At 37.1% G+C, this 25,757-nt stretch overlaps 1 protein-coding gene across 5 annotated transcripts in view; it reads left to right on the top strand.

Annotated features, from left to right (window-relative positions):
* The window catches only part of LOC105258322 (zinc finger homeobox protein 4), a 315,292-nt gene that overhangs the window by 117,448 nt on the left and 172,087 nt on the right, over positions 1-25,757 (top strand). For all 5 annotated transcript variants that reach the window (XM_025408211.1, XM_025408210.1, XM_025408209.1 and 2 more), the window contains one exon: positions 11,270-11,305. The gene's annotated coding sequence lies outside the window, so the exon portion shown is untranslated. The remainder of the gene's footprint in view (positions 1-11,269; positions 11,306-25,757) is intronic.

Genomic DNA, 25,757 nt, shown 5'->3' with positions numbered 1-25,757 from the left:
TCAAAGTAATCTTTTATACGACGAAGATCTAACATTAAGATAAAACGCGTTGCTTGCAATTATATCAATATATAATCAAATGAGCCAGATTTTTAATTCAATAAAATTATTAATTCAATTTAGAAATGTAAGTAATTTAAAGTATAAATTTTATTATAAAATTATGGCTCATATAAAAATTATATATGTAAATATTATAAAGCCTCTACATAAAAAAGTAATTTTATTAGATTTATTAATTATATTTATTAATAATTTTAATTCAACTTTTTCCTTCTCTTTCTCTCTCTGTATATATGTATATGTGTGTGTGAAGTAAGATTTTCTATGTTTAAGAATTTTATTTATGTGTCGAGAGTGGAAACTGAAGAAAAATGTTGAGCAAATTGAACGCAAGCGGTAATAATATGACAAATAGACAGTTAAGTGAAAAATAGATTTTCATCTCAACAATTAATTATTGCCTTATTGTCTGTCATCGGGCTTTGAGATTCGGTCAGTTTTATGCTATAATATCGATACAGGATGCAATCTATCATACATGTTGCTAAAAATCTGTGGAATTTTACTATGGGATATATCTATTAACTGTAAGAAAATAATTCACAAGAACACACATCGGTATGAAAAGGTACTTTTGATAGTAAATTGCAATGCGATACATCTTCTTGTTCCCGTTCGTCGCGCAAGTATTAAATAAATCCCACACGGCACAGGTCGAGAGCACGATGACGTTATCTCGCGACCAAGAATCAGCGTGGTACCTTTTAATGATCGGCGAAATAACGTGTCGTTAATAAATTCTTTCGCATGCCGATCGGGGAGACGTGCGGTGTAACGCCGGCGCTAATGCGTCCGAGACGAGATAATAAATTCTTCCGCATGGAGAATAAAAATTGCGACGTACGTAACGCACCTGCGAGAAAACACCTGCCGAGAGAAATAAGATACAAGCGGAGGAAGACGCGATCTGGTCTCCTGTAAACGCCGTAAAATCTAGATGCTGCGTCCGCGGTCGTACACAGAATGAACGGGCCGTGAAATATTTATCGCTCGCTAGTAGATTAGGTTTATTTACGATTTTCACCATGATCCATACGTTCGAGAGAAATATCATTCAATCGGATATAGCAATAAAGTACGCTCGTCGTGACTAAATCGTTTTTATACTCGCCATTAAACGTGACGTGTTCGGGCCAGCTTCGAGGGAAGAAAGAGCTCCCCGAAAATAGAAATCGGTTTGGAAGGAACGCGCCCAAGGTGGGGATCTTCACGATATTATTCCTTCGTGTCCGGTGTTATAAAACTCAGTTATGAGGCCCGGTCGATAAATTCCGATCGGCCTACCGAAATCCGGACTTCGAATTCGGATACGAGGCGGCCACCGGGAGCGGCCGCCCCTCTCCCCCGCGGATACGCGGGGCATAATGCCCCGCGGACATATCTTATCTATCATAATTCTCGGAAAAACCGGCTTGTATTCTGCCTCCCCTTCTTCATCTCTCCTCCTCTGTACATCCCCCTCCTGTATCGCACACACATACGCGCACACGTACGCAAACTCTTTTATGAGTGGTAGCTAATGTATGGAAATGCATTCTGAATCTGCCCTGACCGGTGTCACCAGGGTCAGCACGGACCGCGGGTGAGTTTCGCTTTTTTTTTTCGCCTCGAACCAACAAATCCATTTCATTCCGATGAAGATCACCCCCGTCCCATTTTGACATTCTTTCTCTTTTACTTTTGCTCACCTGTAAACGCCGTTCGTCAAGAGATCGAAAAGATGATCGGACCGAAAAAAGAAAAGACCACCTTTACTCACCCTTCTCAGAATTTCGATCCTCTCATTTTCGTTTTAGGCATCGGTTTGGAGATTCATCAATGCGGTTCCGGGGATACCTGATCCAATTCATTCAACTATTTATATTTGAGATATTTTTCTTCTTTATGCTTCCAACCGTCATTCAGTGACCGCTGCAGTCATTGATCGACGATGTATAGGTCGTTTCTCAATTTGAATTATTTCGCATTTTGAATAGCATCGTGGGTCAAAGTCCGCGTAAATATGTTGCGCTTAAATATTTCACAAAAATATTTTAAAGAATACTAGTTATAATATAGTATTATAACTTGCTATACTACTATTATATAGCAAGTTATAATACTATATAGTATTATAACTTGCTATACTAGTATTAATACTAGTTATATAACTTGCTCTTTCTCTTTTTCTCTTAAAAATAATAATATGTGTGTAATAATACATAATAATATAATTAAAATAATGACATAACATGTACACACACACACACACACAAATAGTAAAAAATTGATCATTTTTATATTATCTTTAGAATTTATTTTGTCTTATTCTATTATATTTTTATTAAATACATTATTCACTCAAGTAGATAATATTATACAAGATATTTATGCGTCCTATAGATATCTGTATTATATGTTATTTACCGCAAAATGTTTATATTTTAAATCGATAATTGTATTTTTCATGATTTATCTATAAATTTCTTCAGCTCGTAAGAATGAAAACGAACAATCATCGCGCTCCGACGATTTTTTCGCAATAATTTTACTCTTAGAGTCAAAATCCTCTAAGGTACGAGGGTGACAGCCTTCACCTGGCCGGTCTCTTGCCGAAAGGACAGTGAGATTTCTTGTTTACCCACCTGGATCCCATTCGTGTGAATGGTTCATAATAATAGCGACTTTACACGTGCGTGCACGCTGCCCCTAGAAATACACCTTTTCGAATACCATAACTCTAAACCACATAACTCTAAAAATACGAACGAAAAATTACGATGGTTTCTCGCACAGCTTTTCAATTATAAATAACGCATATAAAGAACAATCTTCATTTTAGTTTGCAATGTAGGACATATGATAAAATTAGCGAATCTTTCTATACGACAGTCTCTCATATGGTTAATAACCACACATGGTTGTGGTATATTAAAGAGAAAGTTCGTATATACAACATTCGAATAATTATTTTGAATCTTCCTGCAAGATTAGAAAATCACTGCTGTACTCCTGCGAGATGAACGGACATCGCACATTAAAGTCAAATGTTAATGCATTGCAGATGCAAATTATTAGGCTATTAAGCGATTAACGTTGATCGATTCCTCAATAATATATCAATGAAAAATATTGCATAAACTTTAATCAATCCTTCCTTACCTTGATATATTATACCTTACGTTAAAATATAATACGAATAGGTAAATTATCATAAATCTTGCAAATTTTCAATTTTCCTAATTAAATTAAATTAAATTAAATTTTCATTTAATTGCATTTTCTCTCAATAATTTATCGCGTTCATTTATATTCGCGATTATTCCCGTTTAAAATCAAGTTTCCGTCACATCTCAATTGTATCGAATTTCTACGGCAGGAAATTCCCCACATTCCTGATCGTTGAAAGAAAGAAACCGATGTCGTGGTGGCTACGAGGGGCAGCGCGCACCGGAGTTTCCCTTCTCAAGTTTCCCTCTTCCCTCTCCCCGTTTTCGGCGCGATAGCTGATCGATCTCTCGATCAGCGGGATCGACGTCCGACGATCTGGTGCATGCGTACGCTCCGGGGAATTGGTTCAATTTAAAGCGAGCCGCGGACACGGCCTAATCACTATATGCCGGGGATATTAGCTAATCTCGACCAATTAGACGTAATGGCTGGATTAAGACGGGTCGCACACGCATGCTAAAATTGAATATTATATAATCCCCGGACGGAACCATGCCATGTTTCCCACGTGCGTTATATATCGCGAGCTCTCTCGGCCGTCATTAGCCGCTGACTTGTATCTACCTACGATCGCCGTCGCGGCCGCGTGTGTGGGACTCGAGGAAAACGAGACTAACGATCTCGTACGCGGAGAGCGATTTTCTGCGCTGCAGAGAACGCCGCGCGGAAAGCTTTTGTTGCGTGGACACGCGTTAACGTCTCACGAGCTTGTTGCGGGTATCGCGGTAATAGAAAGTAACCTAGTGTGTATAACGTACGTATGTAACGTATGTGTATAACGTTGGACGAGGGGAGGAGAGGGGCACAGAAAACGAGAAATTCACAAATGGAGATAACTGTGCAAATCGGTTGTTCATTAATACAAGATTGAAATAATGACGCTTCTGTCACGGTATTTTTTTTCAGAAGTAATTACCGTAAAATGTCTCTTACAATATGTATTGTCGAGAGAAACTTAATAATTTGAATAAAATTTGTGATACGAGTATGTTCGTAAAAAAATATATATTATTATATGAAGTTATTTATTAATAAAAACATTAATTTTTAACTACAAATTAAAATTTAAAAAAAGAGTATAAATGTTATAAAATATATATTTATAAATAATTATTCCTTGCTTTTATAGAAATACTTTATGAAACGTTATAATTTAACCGTAAAATAATAAAATGGGAGATAATTTCCGACTAGTGTAATAGAAAAAAGACATGTAGAACGTTAATACTTACAATGATCGCGAATATACAACGTCAATCAAACAGTAAAATACAATTCGTAATAATAGGTCAGATCTCCTAGAGAGTTCCAGATAATAAAACTCTTAATAATTGATCACATTGACATCAAGAAGACGTTTCTTCGTCTGCTTATGTCAAATTTATGATATGTATCTTTCCGTGTTACTAACATTTTGGTTCTCAAGAGTGTTACTAATTATTGAAATTTATCGTTAAGTTTTGAAAACATAGATGTCAAACATATTTTATGTCAATCATAGTTAGTTTTGATTAGATTACAGTATTATCGTTACTATTGTTAGTGAATTTTATAGAGAGGAAAGCTATATTGTGAGAAAAACTTGCACGTAGATTATAATTCCGATATTCAATTTGACAGATTGAACTATATTTTTTTGAAATGATATGACATTTTTTTCATCATAACATTACGAATATTATTTGCGCAACCTATTCTAATTTTTTTTTTCATTTTGAAGTCATAACGTATCAATATCAATATTATTGGACTTAAATTTTGATGGCATAAATTTCATCACAATCTAAATACCATAAATACCATAAATATTTTCGAGAAGCGATAACGTACAGCTTCGTAAGAAAATTGTTGTTTTAACGCGATATGTAATAATCAGATTATTCGAAAATATCGTAGCCTATAGCATCAGTAAAGCGTCGTCTAGTCAAATATTAAGAGAATATTCGATTGTGATTGATCAATTTCTTAAGTCTTACGCCTTAAGTCTCCTTAAAATCTCATTGTAGACGCCGCATAACGCTAACAAAGAACTCGGCAAATACTTGTGTTGCCCGGCCAAGACAATGGAGACTTAGGCCGGTATTCATAGTCCGATCTTATATTTAAGATAATTTTATCTTATATTTAAGATAATTTCATTTTCAGATACTCTGTAGCCAAAAAAATAATACATACAATATCTAAAGATGAACTTAGGATGATCTTAAATATAAGAACGGACTATGAATACCGGCCTTAGGTAGATTTTGTGAGAGTGCAGGTTTATCGTTGACTCGATTATCGTACCGGTGCAGCGAGACTGGGTCTACTTAAATAGTAGATAAAGAAAAATTTCGTGTTAACTACGCCGGAACATCTGTGTTTGCTATGTCTGCGCCTTCATCAGATCGAGCTTATGAGATCCCGAAACAAATAGCGATGCCGAAAGGGCGTCATTATCGATTGTTTGCAGTATTATATGCCTTCGATAACGATAATCTAAAAACCCACGTATCTTGGAAAGGTCGGTGGTGTGTTTTTTTATTCTTAACATTGAAAAAGTTTCAATCGAGAATCTTGCAAATGGCCGGAAACGTGTTTTGAAGATCCCGAAATAGATAAGAAAGGCGAGAAGCCGTACCTTGCGTGTAGCACCGCATGTTTATATATATATGAAACTTTCTCTATATTCTGAAATAATATGCAGAGGAAGTAATTGAAAACTTAAATGACGACATGGAATATAGCGCATGAATTAGAGTTGCTGGCTAATTTTTCAACTGCCACTGAATAAAGTGAGATATCTGAACACTTAATCTCGACAAATAATCTTGACTTTGAAGAATTATCATAAAATATTGCTATATTCTGAGAGATATTGTTGGATATAATTTTCTTAACAGTCAACTAGTTTTACCGCATATTTTACTTTGAAAGCAAACTTTGTATTATAAAAACAAATAGAGCTTATTAAGACTTTTCATCGATTTCGCAAGGATAATTGAATCATACATTTTTAGAGAACGAATGTTTTTTCATAGCGAAAAACTGTCACATTTTTGCAATTTTCAAGATTTAGATTATTAAAGCTATTGTAAACTAAAATTTTGAAAATCAAAGAAATTAAGGCTTTCTATGTGAGATTAAAAATACATATAAAAATTAAGTTATCTTGAAAAAGTAATATCGTTTACAGAATAGGTGACTCGAATTTTCAAAAAAATTTTCAATTTTTAAGAAATTTTATTGGGGGAGTTTTTAAAAAGATTCTTTCTTTGATTGAAATTTGTTTTTTATATTGTAATCAGAGTCGTCGAGCCAAACGAATTATGTGTATGGTTAAAAATGTACAAATATTTATTTATCTCTTCTTTCTCTATATATATTTAACAATGTCTCAACAAAATATACAATAAAAGGCTATTCAGTTCTTCAGTTTGCTAGTATTTAAAACCTAAGTTAGTTTGTGTTTCCTTTTATATCAGTAAAAAAATATTAGAAAATATTAGAAAATAGATATAATAAAAACATTTATTTTAGAATTGCAGGAAATTTTTAAAATATTCCTTTTATCTGGAATTTTGAACAATAATCAGAACATCAGGGAATTACTAGAGAATTATTAGAGAATTTTTTTAGGAAATCTGACTAGACATATTGACATCTGACATATTTTAATCCTTTACGAACATTCCTATTCATCTATTCTATTGACGATAGTCGTAGTTAAAGGGTTAGGTTAGAATTAAGGGGTAAAAGGTTAAAAAGCGAATATTAGATAAGCCAGTATTAATGTCAATTATCCAATCGGCTCCTCGTCAAAAACTCCATAATCCGAATCTAGCGATTGTTTCGAAAATTTTGAGTTGGAGTAGTAATTCCATGGTTGGATAAGTGCGAGAAATGGAAAAACAACAGGGGAGATCGGAAATTCACCGTAAAGAGTCGCCGAACCTAATCCATAGGCGGAACGATCTCGGAGCATGCTTTGGTCGTCGCGCGGCGGCTTGTCGAACGACTAAGCGTTCCCCAAATACAGAGGGACAAGGCCAACCCTCGGGGGTAGCAGGCAACAAGTGACCACAGAGCAGACACACGAACAACACCGTGAGCGCTTTTACTTCCCCCGCTCGCGCTTTCTCCCTTTCTTCCTCTATCTATCTGTATCTCCTCCTTTCTCTTTTACCTTTGTGGCCGTCGACCAGCCGGTCGTTTGTCGACGACAATCGATATATCGATCGTCCAAACCCCGACGTTATATCGGGCGAGTAGGAACACGTGAGAGTAGGAACACTAACGTGTGTATACGTACATCGGTGAGGGGACCGAAGGACGGGAGCGGATCCGTTGCCTTACGTGGGTTGTGGTAGGCCACGGACATCCGTTCATTCGTCTTTCGTGCCCTTCGAAAGTCTGCTATCGATAGTAAGCTCTTTCTATCTCGAAGAGCGAGCTATGATTGCGCCAAGGTGAAATATATCGTATTACGCATCGTACGAATACGCCGATTTTTCTTTCGATTCTTATTACGCTTTCTTCATTTTCAAGGCGTATTTCAGGAAAAATTAGATCCTTGTAAATTCCCTTTCATCAACATTTTATCTGGCGCGATAAAAAACTTTATTATATTACTGTAAAATATATATTGAAAGTTTTAATAACTTATGTTTTAATAATTTCATAAAATTAAATTTATATGTGTGTGTAAACATTGAGACAATTGCATGATTTATATTTTATATAATATTTATATGTATAAAAGATAATAATTACTTTATTAAAACAAGGTTATATGTAAACATTTTTTGATGTTGCAATCAGTTTTAATCATATGTTTCCATGCATATTGTTGTATAATTTTCATTTATTATTTATTCAGTTCCATTTTGTATAACTATTATTACATATTATTATTATTATTATTATTATTATAGTTAAAGCTTTGCATATACTGCAAAATCCAATTATATAAATTTTATATTATACAATGTTTATATAAATATAATCAATTTTTATCATTTCCATCACTGGATTTCTATTTGACAATCTATTTACCAATCTTTAAACAAACACTTGGCCTGTAATTCCGGAAAAAATCTCACGCAAGATTTTCTATCTCGCCTAATGAGAGATACACGTTGCGTAAATTTTGGTTACTAACCAAACAAAGATATAAACGACGATAAGATGAAGGTAGAGCGAGCGATAAGGAAGAGAAAAAGAGAGAGTGAGAAAGATGGCAAAAGGGCTCGGACGGTAAAAGGGTCGAAAACCGGAAGTTCGTTAGCCGCGCGGACGGAGGAGACGCGGTGGCCTCTGGCTAAAGGAAAACACCGCCCCCACGACGGTATTTCTTTCGGGTTTTACACGGCGGCGTCTCGACGTGGCAATGTTTTAGCGTATTGATCCGTTGGGGGGTTAGTCGAGTCGGTGGCAAGAGAACCAACGCGACTAGAGCCAGCGGGTTAGTGACGGGGGGGGAGGGGGGAGACGGTTGCCGCCGCGATGGTGGTAGAACGGTCAACCGGGGTTGTGGGAGGAGGGGGAGGGGTAAAAACTGGACGGCGGCACTTACTCGCTCATAATCACCCCCCGAGCCACTCCAACCACCCTCGACACCACCCCGGCGTTAGTGCTTCGTTGCACTCTCATTGACACACGTAACGGGTTTCGCCTTTATGTGGGTCTGTGCGCGCGCGCATGTGTTTGTATCTATGTAGGTACGTATATGCGAGGTAAACACACGAAGACGACGGACACCCAACCCCAATGTACGTGCGACGATTAGGAGCCGCGTGCGAGCATTAGCTTCGAATAGTTACGTGCGTTCGATTCCGAAATAAGGCGAACTGGTATTTCTGTAGAATAGAAAAGATTGGAATAAATCACGCGGAATGTAGCATGGAATTGGACCTATACATTTTTCATTTATTGTCATTACATTAGGCACATGCAACTGAAACGTTACGATTAAAATCATTGTTCCTGAAAATATCGATCTGTTTCATTTGAACGTATCTAATATTCAAATTAACATTTTAATATTATTGACAATATTAACAAAATTATTGTAATGTATATTTTTTTTAACGTAGATTTTCTTGATAACTTTCAAATATGATTGCACCAACATTGCACAACAACTAGAAAATTAAATTGAGTTTTATTGCGGAAAGAATTATATTTTCTATCTAAGATGTGCTCTTTTATTCTAGTAACAGTCTTTCATTCTAGTAACTAGTCATTCTAGTAACAATCTTATAAATATTTACACTTTAATTTTTTTATTGTGTACTATGCGAATAGAATAATTTCAAATTTTTAGAGAAACATTTTTACTTGAAGAAGAACTTTATACATACATTGTTTTTTTTTTCAATATATCTTTATTTAAATATGTAAATGTGTCTTGCATGCTTTATAAAAAAATCCTGGAATAAAAAAGAAAAAGAATTACAGTCTCCAAGTAAGGAAGAACACGGTTTTTATCTTAATAGCCTAATAGCTTTTCCTCTTTTTGTAGTAAAATTTAATGCAAGAGACCCTTCATAATAACGGGGATATGGCAGTGATAGCGACGAGGGATCATAATTAACCCCTCGAATCAACACAGTCATTATCATCCCCTTCCTCGATAGTATCGCTTGTTCGATATACTTGCACGAGCTCGCCAGTTAAACTGTACTAAAGTTAAAAATTCCGCGATCTTATATTAATAATTGTTGCATTGCAACCTCCTCTATCTTCCTTCGAGACTATTCCCGACTTTGATATAAATATTCTTACACGCGATCTCGAATTTCGCGCTTCGATTTCAAAATTATTTCAGAATTATATCGCGACAAATATTGCGAAGCAGTCCTAAAATTTCTGGCGGCTCACAAACGAGCATCGTTTCGACATGCATATTCATCACTTGAAGGTAGAAATTTTCAGGAAAAAATTGCGAGTTCGCGGCTCCATCGCCGACAATGTGATGATCGCGACGCGAATCGATAAACATCGGCGTCTAACGTTCGAACAAAACAACCGAGGTCCTCGCAGAAAGGTAAAGAGAGAAAAGAGCCACCCTCTCGTTACGTATGCACACCCTTAAATAATTGCGGTTCGTTCGCGCAAATTATCCTAGGGTTTCCGCATTCGATCAAAGTAAAGTATAATGACACGGCTTGGCACGTCGCGCGCGTGCGTGCACGTAATGCGAGTGTCTTTCTCGCCTCGTCTGGGCGATTTGCTCGCGCGCAACTTTGGGCCCATGTTCGTGCGCGGTCGATGGCATCCGCATAAATAGGCTTACAATTAGGTATCCGGGCACTTACGCGAAACGCGAAGTGCGAACGTGTATTTAAATCCTCGGGTTATCGTAAAATTCCCAGAGGAGAGGGGGAGACGTATAATGAGCGTTCGCGCGATAATCTTCATCTTTACGCTCGTGTCTCGACCTACAAGATCTAGATTACAGAGAAATTGACTCGACAAGGACCAGATTCAGCTGCATCATGTATATGTTGATCGCGCGTTGATGAAGTGTACTCTGCGTAATCAGAACAGAATTTTTCGCTTATTTCCACTTAATGACATAATGTCTCATCGATCGTGAAAATTATGGACAAAATTGAAGCAATTTATTCCGAGTTTTATTATAAGGTGTCAAAAAATGTCAATATTTTATATTATTATTTGAAGCAAATTTTTTTCTATTTTTTTCGCGTGCAAACAGTGTTGCACTGTGAAATCGTGTTGTACCGCATTATTTTTCCTCGGATCATTTCCTGGTATTATTTCTTTCTATCTTTATGTTAAATCTGAATTTTTTAAAACCTTACATTGTTAACTCACGATTATTATGTTCTTGTTTGAATGTATTGTTTAGCGTTTGTACATGTATGTTTTTCAAAGCATTTCAATCTGCACAAGAGAAAAAAAGAGAACAAGAGCATAGCAATATGATTATAGATTTATTCATAAAACTTGTGTTAAATTTTTATTCTCACAAATCTTTTTTTGTTTGTTTTAGAACGAGCTTCCAGTTCTATGCTGGCGAACTTATTCGGTAAGTCATTACTTTCTTATTGTTCATAAAGTGATAGTATTTATAGCACTTATCGATAGAATTTATTTTAAACAATATTGCTATATAAATAATGAATAAAAATTCATTACGAAATTATTTTACTTATAAGTAACTCGCGCATAAATCTTGTCTCGAAAAAGCCCGAAGTATTTTTATTCGGTAAGTTAGTACTTTCTTGATATTCATAAAGTGATAGTATTTATAGCACTTATCGATAGAATTTATTTTAAACAATATTGCTATATAAATAATGAATAAAAATTCATTACGAAATTATTTTACTTATAAGTAACTCGCGCATAAATCTTGTCTCGAAAAAGCCCGAAGTATTTTTATTCGGTAAGTCAGTATTTTCTTGATATTCATAAAGTGATAGTATTTATAGCACTTATCGATAAAATTTATTTTAAACAATATTGCTATATAAATAATGAATAAAAATTCATTACGAAATTATTTTACTTATAAGTAACTCGCGCATAAATCTCGTCTCGGAAAAGCCCGAGGTATTTTTATAATCCTGACACTAACATATGTAGATGATTAAGTTTCACGACGTTCCTGAATATAATGAGAGCTACTATTTTTTAATTTCGCTCGTTTTTTCGAATTCGCAATCGAATATACGCGCGTGAGTCTCGCTCAAGAATAATTTATAAGCCTTCTCAAGAAGCGGAGAGAGCAACAGTATTTCCACCTGTCACTTTGAAATCGAGATGCCACTCGCGCATCATCGACAGACCGTCCTTTGCCGCGTTTTCGTTTTTCCGTTCAAACTCCGATCGGGAGTGGGCTTTCTGAGGAGGGAGGGAGGGAGCCGAGGGGGCGGTTGACGCGATGTAAACGCAGGCGTGTAACACACCCGAGGTGGTCGTTGGGACGCGCGCGATTACTTACTCCGCGCCGGCGAATTAACGACGAATCACCGATGGGAGAACCGGTTGCCGGTTCGAACCGACGGCGACGGCGACGGTACGCAGCCTAACGACTTCTCTCTCCTCTTCTCGGCTTCAACGCATCGGGCATTCCAACGGCACGAGTTCGCCCCGCGACGCGAATTAATGGAAACACGCCGCGGCATGCCGCGTATGCGCTGATAAAGCGAAGCGTACGTCCTCTCTATACCTCTCTATCTCGCCAATCGTTATCTTCCATCGCTTATGTTCGGTATATTAAGCGATTCCCGGTGCGAAATTCTTTCCTTTCAAAAATAAGAGAAAAATACTGGAGCAGGAAGTCGAATCGAATCGCGCGGAAAAAATTAGAGATTTATTAATTAGGCAGTTGCAAGATATTTTAACTATGTTTGGAATTTTGATAATATATTTCTGGGTTACTTCAATAATTGAATAATGTAATATAACTTATTAACGGATTGAGGAAAGTAATATCTTTATTTTATATTCGTTTGATAGTAAATAAAACAGTATTTGCATAAAAATATGGAAGTGTCAGAAAACGCTAAATTAATTATTCTCAGCAGAGAATATTCAAAGAATTAAGTTAAATGACTTTATATTTTTAATATTAAAATTCTATCAAAATATCGAATATATTCTTGCTTTATAGAAATTTTAATTAACGTAATAACGTAGAATATAATATTAATCACGCTGATTTATACATATTTTGTCGATCGAAAATTTCCGATCGAATTACGAGCCGCTATAACTTGAAAGGAAACATATTTTCCCATGTTATTTATACATCCTGCAGGTCGATATACATAATTTAATTTACTTGAAAAATTTTGATATACTGTTCGCGGAAATTAAGTTAAATTCAACGATAGAAGATGTTGAAGCAGTTTAATCAAGAAATTTCGTTCAGCGATTATTTCGCTTATTGATGGAATAGATAAACTGTTTCTATTTGCTTATGTGTTTGTTTTTCACGATATAAATATTTCATTGCATTTGAAATGAAGCGATTTCACACATGAGCGCTATCGCCGATGCACCAAATTATCGCATTAAGAAGTAAGACGAATGCATGAAGAAACGCATATAATCGGTTATTATAACTGTCTTTTTGCCGTGGAATATTCCTTCTTGAAGCATATAAATTTTCAGCAATCATAAATACTCGAGATCTTTGCTCATTAATGAAATAACATTCCGTGTAACACACTGGTCCGTTATATCAATAACTTAAGATTAAAATGACTAATTCTCCGTCTAGTAAAGAAACTTTAAGAAATAAGTGATATATTCAGACATAAGACATTTGTAAAAATTGATGACAATTAAATGAAATTTTATTCTATAGATTAATGGAGGATAAAAGGTGTATATCGAAAAATTAGAAAGATAGTTGTAAATATATATACAGTATAAAAAAAATCAAGTAAAATTACACGAATGAGTATTCTAAAAACCATCTCGTTTACTCGATTGCGGCTTTAAGGATTTTCTCACGATTTCGGATAAAAATTAAGCCTCGCTATCCTAAAAGTGATGAGGGTTAATTGGATTTAGTTTATCAGATCTGAATCGGGGACTTAGTTACAGCCTATATTTCGCGAATGGATCGGCTCGCGACAATGTAGCAAATTAGGTTGCTTCGTCTCGTCTTTTATAACCCTCGACGACTCTGGGACATTCCTATGGCACTGACTTCTTCTCGCAACGCGAATTAATGGAAACAAGCCGCGGTATGCCATGCGCGCGTGCTGACAAACCGGAACGCATTGCCATTTCGCATCCTCCGTCTCTTCTCTCCTCCCAACGATTCCGGTGCGTTTGGATTAACCGATTTCGTGTTCGCGTGCGCGTGGAAGAGTGTAAAGAAATAGAAACACGGCACCTAATGTCGCGTTAACATTTGTAACGCGGTCCTTTTGTGCCGCAAGTGCCGGGATATTTAAATATTCGCAGAATTCCTGAAATACTTTCTCGTGATTATTCTAAACTATTTTTAGACGTCGAAATAAAAGCGTTTATGTGCTCAATACATGTATTTATTATAACGCTTGTTTTATAAATTTTTATTATCTCTTATTTTTCAATTATTCAGGAATGATTATTAATTTTTAGGATAGTTCAGCAATAATAGTCATAATAATTTTTTATTATTATTATTATTATTATTGTTGTTGTTGTATATTCCTTGAGAGTAGAAAAACTTAAATTTTATAATTTATTTTGCAATACTTGTTTTCAATACAAAAGACATTATTCTTCATAAAAGTCAGTATTAATATGATTATTAAGCACATTTAAATTTTATTGAAATTAATTCAAATTGACTGCGAATATTGAAATTAATTTAAATTATTATTTCGATATTAAGAGAAAAAATAAATATATATCATGTTTTTAATTATCCTTGTCAAGTATATTATATAAAAAAAAAATTCCTGCGAGACTACGAAATAATTTGAATAATTAAAGTTACACCGTGTCGTTTTCACGATAACGGTAATTCGTTGAATTAAATGAGAATCGCTTGAAGATGATTAGGAAAGGAACCGTGATCATCTCGGTCGATGATTCATCCGATATAAATGTGTCACCTCTCGAACCGGGTTTAAAAATATTCGCTCTCTCGGGTGGCAATAACATCGTCGCGGTTTTGTATAAAGAGTTAACTTACCTCAAATTGCCTAACGACGTGGTCGTCTCTCGGCTTCGACAAGCGTCCCAATGACATGAGTTTGTCCGGCGACAGAATAAATGGAAACACGACGGCACGCCGTGTAGGCACTGATAAACCGGAACATCCGTTCAACGCACCGTCCTATTCACATTACTGCCTCAGCATATTCTACATCAAACGATTTAATCCCAACGCTCGAACGATGCTATGTCAAAAAGACATAGGCCGGTATTCATAGTCCGATCTTATATTTAAGATCATCTTAAGTTCATCTTCATATAATCTGTAAGCAATAAAACAATACATACAATATCTAAAGATGAACTTAGGATGATCTTAAATATAAAAAAGACTATGAATACCATACCGGCCGGTATTCATAGTCCGATCTTATATTTAAGATCATCTTAAGTTCATCTTTAGATAATCTGTAACCAATAAAATAATACATACAATATCTATCTAAAGATGAACTTAGGATGATCTTAAATAAAAGAACGGACTATGAATACCGGTCATAGACTCGCGCGCTTCTCCGACAATTTAGATGTATGTAATAAACTTTTGACAGCAATCATTTATTCGTAATAACGATTTGTTTACGCTTAATCTTAATCTTAATCTAAATATTTGTCGATTAATTGAATTCACTTATATTCATATCACAGTATGATTTATAATGTATAAATAGAAGATTCCAAGTTTAGACAAATATATAGAGAGAGGTACGTAATACATAAGTAAATATATCTATCGATAAAATAGCGTAAGGAACTTCCTCTTCGTGTTGTAGAAACATAACCATCGGTTTAATTCGCGCGCAAGAAAAGCCCTCTTTTCAAAAAGCGTTTCCAAAATGTAAAATCTTGCATTCTTTGCCGTTTCCTGATTCTTATCGATAAAATGTAGCTTCTAACAAAACGCCAGATAACTCCCAACATCACCGTAGACAGGCTAACGACTTCTCCGCTTGACTTTAATGGACATTCCACGGCACGATTTTACTCGGCGATTTGAATTAATGGAAACACGCTGGCATCCCATTTGCACTGATAAAGCGGAACGTCCTTCTCGCAGTCTTTCCCCTTTTCTTTCCCCCTCCTCCCTCTCTCTTTCTCTCTTTCTCGTCACATGTTTAGCTCTCTATCAACTATCTGGACGATTTCAAACACGTTCCACGTCGCGTCGCCAGTGCCGATGTATTAAGCGATTACGCGTTAGCTTCAGCCTAAGCAAGGTCCACGACAAGGTGCATGAGCATATGCGTATTAATCGCGCGGAAAGCCTCGCACGAGCGCCCAAAGCGTATCCGCCGCGAATTCAGTTAAAGCGCGAAAATCGATGTCCGCGATTACAGCCGGAAAACAAACAATCACGGTGAAGTTCTCTCTAACGGTCTCGAAACGCTCGGAATCGTCATCAAGTATCTTCCAAGAGGACATTTTTCAAGCGAAAACTTTAATTGAATTGAAATTACGACTAATTTTTTCAAATTACGACATGATTTCTCGTATATTTGTTTCAATATTTGGAACAAGTCATATTTGATCATTCTAATTATCTGTAGACATTCGTGTTCAGAAAGAAATTTCTGATACTCTACATGTGATTGTTAAACACCTGAATTTGCAGTATATAAATTAATAAATTTTTAAATTCTTGCAATGTATTCGATTATTTATTCTAAAGACACTCGTCCATAAATGTCTAAATTCATCATCATTAACTCGCTCGATAATTACTGGTTTTACATATTTGTGAATAATTAAATTGTTAAATGCCTGATTTGTTATAATCGCTCGATATTTTAGCAGATTATGTTAAATTGTATATTTATCGTCTGAAAAAATGGGCGAAAATAGCCAAGGAACGATGAAAATTATACCGTTGTCGCGACGAATTATTTATAATGCGCGTAGTCAGCGGATCGAGAATGGTAATCCGCGATATCCGGAATGCCGTACCACACTCGAGAGTCGTCTCGATAACGATCGTCATGACGATTAATCTGGTGTGCCCGTAGAAATCGCCAGAGGTGACGTGGCGACACGGGCGGGCACACGCGGAGCTCCGGCGTTAAATTATTTCTGACGCAAATTAACCGGACAGAGCGGATAAAAGCAACGCGCTTGCGTGCGGGCTGGAACGTTGGCGGCATGTGATCCGCGACAGAAGCGAGGAGGAAGCTAAAGAGGAAACGAAGCGCCGAGAGAGCCGAAGGAACTGAAGCGAGATGGACAACGAGCAGCGGTAATCCGACTCACCGTATTGTTTCACCGACGGAAGTCACTCTTTTATTATGGGACACTTCCGGCGCTGTATACATGGGAGCGCGTCCACGTTCCTGTTTACAAAATATACATACGTACAACGCGAATGCGTAAATTTCCACGAATCCCGCACTGAGAAAAAAATCTGGTTGCATTAATTAGAAGTCTGGTAGATTCAAGCAGTATGTCTGTTGGAAAATGGATGAATCAGAGTTCTTGTAGGAATTACCAAATGAATCTGATTAATTTCTTCCTGTTCAATTTACCAAATTTTCTGGTTAATAATACTAAACTCACCAGCATCAAGTCGTCTAAAATTTTTTCCATCTAATCTCAAAAGTCTGTTTAATATTCTGAATTCCAACACGATTATTGCATAAATTCAATCCAGATTATTGAATAAATTATTTTAAATTCAGTTTGTTAGAAATTAAACTGATAAACAGTGATGCAAGAAGAGGATGCAGCTCAAACATATGCAATCAGCGAGCTAGCGTCCTCTTTCTGGCACTACTACTCGTAAGAGAAAAAAATATATTTTGAATTTAATGCTAATATTACACTGAGAAAAAAATTTGGTTGCATTAATTTGGTTGCATTATAAGTCTGGTAGATTTAATCAGTATGTCTGTTGGAAAATGGACGAATCAGAGTTCTTGTAGGAATTACCAGATGAATCTGATTAATTTCTTCCTGTTCAATTTACCAAATTTTCTGGTTAATAATACTAAACTCACCAGCACCAAGTCGTCTAAAATTTTTTCCATCTAATCTCAAAAGTCTGTTTAATATTCTGAATTCCAACACGATTATTGCATAAATTCAATCCAGATTATTGAATAAATTATTTTAAATTCAGTTTGTTAGAAATTAAACTGATAAACAGTGATGCAAGAAGAGGATGCAGCTCAAACACACAATCAGCGTCCTCTTTCTGGCACTACTGCTCGTAAGAGAAAAAAAATATACTTTGGATTTAATGTTAATATTAGTTCTTTATACACATTTCATGACAAATATTGAATACGAGCAGTTAAGAGTGGCTCACCACCGCCTAACCACAAGCAAAGAAGTTAATGCAACAAGAAATTTTATAGATTCAATCAGAAAATACTAACCAAATCCTTATAATAAAATCTACTAAAACGTTCTAGTTATAAAAAATCGAGTTTTATCATGATAACTAGAAATTCTTGTTTGATTTAACCAAAATGCCTTCAACCATATACGTTTTGTTGGTACAATCAAACGATTTTTCTCAGTGCGCATTCCTGATCATTTTTGAATTACCAAAGTTCCCGTTCTTATTATTCAAAAAATTATATGAAACTCTTGATAATTATTTTTATCTTGGCAAAATTTAATTTTACCTTTAATCACGATATTTTATCGTATTATTTTCACATTTGAGAAGATAGTCGTGAAAGAATACATAGCTCGATAGATATGACATTGCATCTTATTGTATGTACATGTAAGAAAAATTCGATAACTCGAGAGTTTCGGGGCAAGCACGAAACAATCTTTCGATTTACGTGCGATCAGGAGAATATGCATGATGAAGCACGCAATCGCCTCCCGCGTGGCAATGTCGTGTAATTAAGGTGACCACGTTAATTTTTATAATCGAAAGAAGAAGAAAAAGAAGGAGAAGGAAAAGGGACGAGAGAGAAAGAGAGAGAGAGAGAGAGAGAGAGAGGGAAATCGGCGGCGCGCCATCGCGTCGCGTCGCGTCGCGAGGCGTGCTCGAGTGCGTTTCTGTCGCTTCGCTGGCCTAATTGCGCCCCACGAATTCCGGTAATTATCATAATTGCCCGCCGGCCCCGTCACGCCCGAATCGAGACTCTGTACGCTCTATAGGCACGGCCGTTCGCGATGCGGTCGCAAAATAATCGGCGGGACCTCGATTCTCGTTTTGCGTCGTCCTCTCTCGGCATTGCCGATACCGCCGCCGATTTCGTGCGTCTTTCGCACTTGGCAATTTCGGAAATGAGAACATAATTGCCGGATTGGGCCCACGTCGTCAATAGGGGAGTGGAGCGCGCGGGGAAAAAGAACGGTGTTCGCACTCGCTTTTGCCGCACATTGTAAGTCGGACACTCTCGTGCGTTTGTTTATGAAACTCTATACCAGTCGCTGCGAAATGAAATTATTAGCGAGAAGGTAATTTAACGGCAAAGTATATCAATTTGAATATTGGTTCACGCAATAATGCTCGTTTAATTTCATATCGTCAAATATTGAAAAATTAAGAAAGTATGCTTTTTTAAGTTTGATGGTATATATTATACATGATATATATGTTATATATTACAAATAAAAACGGGATTTGTCTCATGAATTATAGCAAAATAAAATAAACTATTCTTAGGTTGTTAGATTTAAAACATGTATATAATATTATTAAATTAAGTGGCACATGGGAGAGAAAATTTTAAAACTTTGCTTGAAATAATCTATTATTACTATTGTTATTCATCATTGTTTAATTTTTTTTTTAATTTTCTCTTTAATGCATGAAATTAATGTTGATTAAAATCTCCAGACCAGTTTCGGACAGCAGATTATTAAAGCGCCGACAGAAAAAGATATTCTCCACGCTCTATTATTTTTCTGTCTGACTCAACCGTACGATTCGTATAATTCATGCCGGCTAGATAACGCGCATCCGCTGTTGCTGAATGAGGTACGAGATTGACATTTGATCCGGGAACGAAAACGCTTGGGCAAATGTGTTGGAATTAATTACTCGGCGAGCGCTATTTGTACAGCGGAGAATCAAACGATTGATCAAACGTTGCTACGGAATCGATCAATCTATAACCTGTACACGCGTTCGTCGGGAGTTATAAATTTACACTGGCTATTAAAGGGATCTCCCGAACCTTATCGTTCATTTATAACTGTCTGCTAACGTCTCATTAACCTCCCGCTTCCCGGAACAAAATGCGCGGGAGATAGAGTCACTGATCTCGAAATATCTCGAAATATTTAGCGAGAGCCAAAAAGGAGGACGGGAAGGCGGGAAGATGAAGTAGAATAGAGGAAGTAGTAGTGGAGGGACAACAGATTCGTTCTAGTCGAAAGATCCGAGATGCCTTCGCGTGTTGTAGCGACCGGATGTCGCGATAATTAATTAGCAAAGAAAAAAGGAAAAAGGGTAAGATATTTGTGGGAGGAAAATACCTAGGAAATAGATGGAATCTCTTCCGGGAGAAAGAGAGAAGTTGCAAATTCTTCAAGAATATCGAGAGATAAGTGTGCCATAGTATAGACAATGAATACTCTGATGCGCTAAAAATATGTGTACGTGTGTGTACGTGTGTGTATGTGTGAGAACAATACGCTTCTGTTCACCTTTTTCAGAACAGACGAAACCGCGACGGTGTTTGTGATCGATGATGCCTCATTCGCACCGGCAAAGCGTCAGCTTGCCAACGTTAATTATCCCGGAAATTAATTACCGGCGACAAATGCACTCGGCGATATTGTACCGTTCTCCCTCAGACACGTCCGGACGCCGGACACGCTATATCGAGCTGCTTTTCCGCAAAGACACATTATAAGTTTTTTCTCCGGGGTTAATTTCGCCGGCGATAGCGAAATCCTTTCCTTCCTCCCTTTTCCCTGTCCGTCTTCTCGCTCCTACCCTCGTTTTGCCGTCCTGCTCCGGCTTTTATTCCAACACCCTCGTCTCACCCTCGGTCAGCTCGAACTAAGAGCAGCTAAGAGTCGGTAGGAGCGTCTCTATGGTTAATTAAACGCATAGATCACCCCCCTCTTTCTCTCTCTCTCGCAATCTCCACCCGACTCTTCCTCGCCCACCCCCTGGCCGCCCATACCAGACTTCTTCTTCTTCTTCGGCAACCTCACGAATGCGCGCACACTTTTTTCACGTTATAAAGCGTGCGTGTGCACGCTCCTTTATAACGGCAGTGCTGTAAAGAAACTTTCTGAATCTTTGACATTCGTAATTGCTGGATGTGCGGTTCTTTACAAGTTATAATTATGTCAATAACAAAAATAAAAAGAGACGAAATGTTATTAATTAAAAATATATAATTTCCAATTCATGTCAAAATCTTTTTAAGAAGAAGATTTTTTTTTAATTATTTTACCGATAGCATCGTTTTTTAATATGAAAATTTAATTAATCTTGGCAGAGTTTAAAACAATTTTAACACAGAATTAGTGCGAATCGTATATAATTATATGATTTTTTTGAGCACGATTAATCACGTCGATTAAATTCGGATTGTTTCGGGTCGTTTTGCCGTGGTTTGTTTGCCAAATTGCATCGCGAAAGAAGCATGTTTACGCTCGAAACGTCTTTTTACGTGATTTCGCAAAGGAGATCGCACACTATGAACTTCCTTCTCCACGCCCACGTGATGTAAACGAAGAGGGAAAGCTCTCTGGTATATACCGGTTCTTGAAGAAGGCGTAACCTCGGCCTCGAACTACCGTCCACGCTCATTATCGTTTACGCCGGTATCTCAGTCGTCGATTCGTCACCTCTTCGGTTGGATCGATCGATCGAACACCCCTTGTTACCTACTGATCGTATAAGTATGGCGTGCTTCACATATACTCAAAACTCCGTTATATCAAATAACGATGCTTCGAGAAGAAAGAGAGAGAATTGATATATTCTGAATAATTCTCAATATATTTATAAATCCTCAGAACCGACTTGAGCAATATTTTTTGTTAACTTTATGAAAGTTTTTTTTTAAATTTATAATATTAAATTAGATATAATATTTAACATGTAAAATTCTATTTGGAAGAAACTTTGATTGGGAAAAAGAATGTAGAGTTAACTTCAATTTGAGAAGATAAATATTGTAGTATAAAGGATGTAAATTAAATAGTTTAATAATTATTATGATAAAAAAATCAAGCTCGCGCTTTCTAGAAAAAAAATTATTCTACAAATATTTATTCTAAGAAAAATTTATTCTACAAACGTTAAATTAATTATTAGCAACGTTTTTCGAACATGGCTTTTTACTTTGTCGCCACGACTTTAAAATTTCAGCAAACAACTCTTATTTTCCTTTTAACCGAAGTAATATTTAAATCGCCGCCGGGGTACCATCGAACAAGGGTTGGTTACGTCCCTGTGTCGAAGGGGTGCCGGCGGTGCTGTTGGTAATGGTATATATACGAGGAAACCCGAAGGAAAGGAAACGACGGAGGAAAAGAAGGTGAGGGCGAAAGCGGAGGATATTCTTATGAATCGATGAAAGAACCGCGAGCATGCGCGCCGGAATCTTAATAACTCATGCGATACTACCTTCCTTCTCCCCTTCCTCTCATCCCCCTTTCCCTGGCATTCGCCCTGGCTCGCCCTAGCCTGTTATCCAACCACCTCTACGTTATCAAACGCCCGTCGTCCTTCCCCCCCCTCCCCTCTTCCCGTAACCCGCAGCAGATATGCCATCGCAACATGCAGGGGTGGCGTAAACACGAGAACCGAACATTCCTTTCGTACTTTCGCGAATATTTCGTCACAACCGTCGAAACGCGCTCGTCTCGTGCTAGACTTTGTCAGAAATCGTCGAGTATTTCCTGAGGTGACACTCGAGAAGGCATCTTGCCCACGAAGCTGTTATCACACTTCTTCACGATTGTTGCTGAAAGACGAGGATTACGACGTGACTCTTCTATCGAGAGATAATGATCCATCCTTTTGATAAAATGTCTAGTGAAATCGAATGATAAAAATAGTCACGTGAAACGTTATAGGTCTCTCTGAAAAAATTGTCAGGTGTAATTTAATCTCAATCATTGGACCTATCTATACTCGTGTCGGAGATGCATCTCATCATGTAACAGATACACATTTAATATAATAATAATTCGATCATTCATTTTCAACAATAATTTTTTTGTCATATTTAATCTAAAATAATAATTTTTTGTCATATTGCTATTTAACGTTATATAATAGCTATAAGAAGCTATTTGATATTATTATATAGTTTTTTCTTAAAAATTATATCCGAATAGAGTTCTTGCTGATGAAAAATGTCGATCTAAAAAAAAAGCCGTTACATAAAAAAATTGTAGTCTTGGAATACACATATAAAGATACGTGTATAGAAAAAAGAGAGAGAGAGAGAGAAAGAGAGAGAGATTGCTATTCGAAGAGACATCAGGCATCTCGCGCTCGTATATTCGACTGCCGGCGAAGAAGAGCGTGAGGAGAGCCACACGCGAACAAATTAGCCCTCTATCGAAACAACTTCTCGGAATAGCCGTTACTCAGCGAGGATCGGGACTCGTACTACGGGCCAAACGAAACGACCGAGAGAAAGAGAGAGAGCGTGTGTCGCACGAGGAGTCGAAAGCTGAAAGAAGCTGCGGTGCTTCGGGGAGGGAAGGGGGGGAAGGGGGCGTCGAAGAGGCGAACGCGCCGACGAGGAAAATAAAAAGTTGCCGTACGAGACATTTCGAATTTTTCAGCTCGGAGTCTCGCGGGGGAGGCGGGAGCGGAGGACCCCTGTATCTGGTCAATCCGTGAATAAACGGGTCGTTCGAACGGTGTTGAACAGGAGTGAATATTTATATACGCGGGTCCTGTCTTCGCACCTTTTTTTGCCGTTGTCGTCGTCGTCGCCTCCTCGCGTTTCCACTTTCGCCAGCGATATCCTCTTGATTACCCGGTCCTAATTAATTCCTCAGGCTTTATCTTTATTTTTACCACGCCACGAAGCCGCTAACCACGCGGCGACTGGACAGACCGATCGTTTTCTTCGTGCTAACGTGGGAAGGGCAGGGGGATGATGATCGCGAAGCAGGAGGGAAGGAGGGTCTATAGAAAAACGAGTATGGTCATCGACTTCGTCAGGAACGTCGTGAAGATTCGATGGGCCACTACCGTTTTTTATCAACGAAAATAGCATTAAACATTGATATGATCATCATCGTGAATTCATCATGAATTCTCTCAGATTTTCGCGATGGAATTAGCTATTTTTATATATATATCAATCATTCGCGCGCACACACATTTTCAAAGCACCTAAATAAATGATTATTCAAAAAATGATATTAAAAAATTTTTGAAATCTTTACAAATATTTTTTAGAATCATCAATGTGGAGGCCAAAATTAAAAATAAACAATAAGTCTATTCAGTATTATTAATTCGGAGTGTAATCTTGTCTTCTCGAAAGAGTTCTCATTGTCAGATTCAGCAAAATGTTTTGGCCAAAAAAAAAAAATAGCGAAACGACTGTCGAAATAATCAAATTTTTCTCATAACTTATCTGAACGCACTGATATTCTTCCCTTTTTCTTTGGGTCGTGTAAGCGTCATCGAGACGTCATAAAGAGAGGTAGGTCACGGCCAAGCCTCTGACTTTGGTCCGTAGCTAGAACGCAGGTCGAGCGTTGCGCACGTGTGTCATACGGGAATATACCCATGTGAATCTTTCCTGATAATAACAGTTATTCTCCTCAGAAGTAATTCGCGAAATAACAAGTACAATACATACTTTTATTAGCCGATCAATTGATATCGAAGGTTTCTCAATCAATCGTTAATGGGTAATGTTTGATCAATTATCTTCGAACGCGGTAAACACAATATTTGCACTAGCGATATTAGCACTTAACTATTTCTATTTCTATCAAGATTAATTTTTCTGCAATCGATCGATACATTACGACTGGACGATATTTCTTAGTTACATAAATACGGGATAAATACTTGTTTAGAGCTCGCTATATTTTCTGTAAAATTTACCGATATCCTTATTACAAAGTTCAAAATGACGCGTGCTTGAAAATATACTCGGTAAAAAAATAATGTTTAGCAGCCGGAAAACTAATGAGGACGTTAATATTGACGGTACGATGTTCTTGATAAGCGTGGTAACGAGATGTAACCGGGCGTCTCTGCCGGGAGGTATGTATCATTTTTAAGCGCCGGAAATGAGTTATTAGCGGATACGCGGCATGCATTCAATTGTCCTGATTTGGAAACCTCTGATCTGGCCTCCCTCCCGAGTAGACGAGTTTAAGTCACGGCGCTTCCGTGCCGCTGGTCATTACTGTCAGTAATTTCTTTCATAGCGAGAGAGAAGCGTCCGATAACGTAACGTCATACGCGGATCGAATTGTCGTTATATCGACAAGATATTTTTCGCTTCGAAATTATTTTTCGTGTAATTAATTACTCGCAAGCAGTCTGTGCTTATTTGTTTTCTCATATGAATATAATTATATACAACAAAAGTTTTTAGAAAATCCCACAATTGCCCTCGAAGAAAATATAATTTACAAACTTTAATTTTTTTATTCACATACGATGATTTACTTGATGTTATTATTCATTAGATTTTACGCGATTCCCGATTAAAATTCGGAAACGACTCTGCAACTCGCGCGATGACCACCAATTTACCGAAACGCTCGGCTTTTAATTATCATAACGAGCGCGTAAATTAACCGCCAAACTGCCGATGGCGGTGTGCCTTAAATTAGATTTTAATTAATTTACACGGTCACGATCGCGCGCTTTTATCAGATTCGCATGGTACGACGACGCACTT

Source organism: Camponotus floridanus, unplaced genomic scaffold (genome assembly GCF_003227725.1).
Source record: "Camponotus floridanus strain SB8 unplaced genomic scaffold, Cflo_v7.5 scaffold2, whole genome shotgun sequence".
Classification (NCBI taxonomy): Eukaryota; Metazoa; Arthropoda; class Insecta; order Hymenoptera; family Formicidae; genus Camponotus; species Camponotus floridanus.
The sequence above is the reverse complement of the archived record's forward strand: the minus strand, read 5'-3'. Positions and strand labels throughout refer to the sequence as shown.